We start from the raw sequence: 1,587 nt of genomic DNA, 5'->3' as shown, positions 1-1,587 counted from the left end.
GAGCATCACTACATTTAGCAAGCCAGCATTTATCATTGTGGCCACTCATTTCGACCAGGCAAAATGTGAGAGCACTAGCCTTAGAGGAGACACTGAAGGAGAAGAATGCAGAGCTACAATCCTGTCTAAATGAGTTCCTTAATCTCTCTATATTTTATAATGGTGACTAAAATGAGCTGGTCTTTCCCGTTGACAACCTTTGCAAGTGGATTTGTAAGAAGATATTGGCTGATATACATGTACGTGAGCATATGACGTCTCAATTCAAATCTATTAGATTCAGTGTTCCAATACCAATACGTTGGTACATGTTTGAGATCAAGATGAATGAAGAGGGATTAGTCTGTGATAAGGAAGTGATATCACTTAAGTCATGTTACACTATTGGTATCAAATTACATGTAGGAATGAGTCAATCAGATGTTGACCAATGTCTAGTGTACCTTGATTCATTTACTCTCTGTATCTACTACTCCAGTATCCTCCATCATGTTGTCTTCACTGATCTTCAGTTTCTAGTAGACTTTCTCTCCAATATTGTCAGACTATCATTTGTGGATTATATATAGCAGTTATTACCTGATGGAGTCAGCTTGTCTCCCGATACTCAACTTAGGCTAAAAAGAGACGGAGTTTTTGATGAGTCCCTACTGGATAGTCTTGGACTGACTTTCATTTCTAATCTGTTCTCAAAGTCCAAATTACTTTGCTTACTGAAGTACCTTTGCTTGGTCTCTTTTATTATTTCCTCTACTGGTCCACCTCGTTATTTTCTACCAATTGTTTTTCCACCGGAAAAATCACCAAAGAACAGAAAGAGGCCTTCACTGAAACCTGTGACCCACTGGTCATCTCATTCAATAGTAAACTAGCGTACTGACAGTATATGTGTGTGTATTGTTTCATCTCTTTCTCTTTTTTGATTTTTATTTTAGGGTTTGTTTTCAACATTGATTGTTTCTCTGTTAAGTTGAGAGGAGAGGCCTCACTTTTGTATTGACAGTAAGTCTCCATTCTTTCTAAGCAGCTTTGACATGCTGTCAAGCTTTACTCTGAGGATCTATTTGGGTCTGTCATATTTTTTGACAAATATAAATTTATGAAAGTCTACTTTACTAGAAACTACAAATATTGCTCTGTTTTTTTGTTCAGTGATCCTAGAGCGTCTATCAGCCAGTGCTGCTGCGTTAGACATATATGCTGTTGTGACATATTTTCACCAGAAGCACAGAAGACGTGAGACTGATAAGAATCCTCATCCTATCAAAGTATCATACATCCAAGAGAAACCCTCCTGAGATCAGGTGCAGTATTGAGAGATCTTCAACCCATTGCATTAACTGATGAGAGACGAAGTTGCTGGTTATTAGGTAAGTTTTTTAGCATTTATATTGTTACTTTTGTGTGTTTAGTTTTATTGTATTTATCTTTTACAGATCCAGTTGCTCTATCAGTTGTTCCTATTGACAATCTTTTACCAGAAGGTTCTGTATTAAGTGAGTAATTATGTTAGTATTATTATTAATAATGTGTGTATTTACAGATGAGTCTCATGCTCCTGTTATACTACAAGCCATCAATAAGATA

At 36.5% G+C, this 1,587-nt stretch overlaps 1 long non-coding RNA gene across 1 annotated transcript; it reads left to right on the top strand.

Moving 5' to 3' along the window:
* The first annotated feature begins 6 nt into the window (after positions 1 to 6).
* Positions 7 to 1,587, top strand: LOC109592532 (uncharacterized). The gene is made up of 5 exons (XR_002190406.1): positions 7 to 863; positions 936 to 1,002; positions 1,153 to 1,370; positions 1,437 to 1,496; positions 1,544 to 1,587. It is a non-coding gene; the product is annotated as an uncharacterized LOC109592532 (long non-coding RNA).

This window comes from Amphimedon queenslandica, unplaced genomic scaffold (assembly GCF_000090795.2).
Source record: "Amphimedon queenslandica unplaced genomic scaffold, v1.1 AMPQUscaffold_4855_Cont23168, whole genome shotgun sequence".
In the NCBI taxonomy this organism is placed as follows: domain Eukaryota; kingdom Metazoa; phylum Porifera; class Demospongiae; order Haplosclerida; family Niphatidae; genus Amphimedon; species Amphimedon queenslandica.
This window is presented reverse-complemented; position numbering and strand designations above follow the sequence as displayed.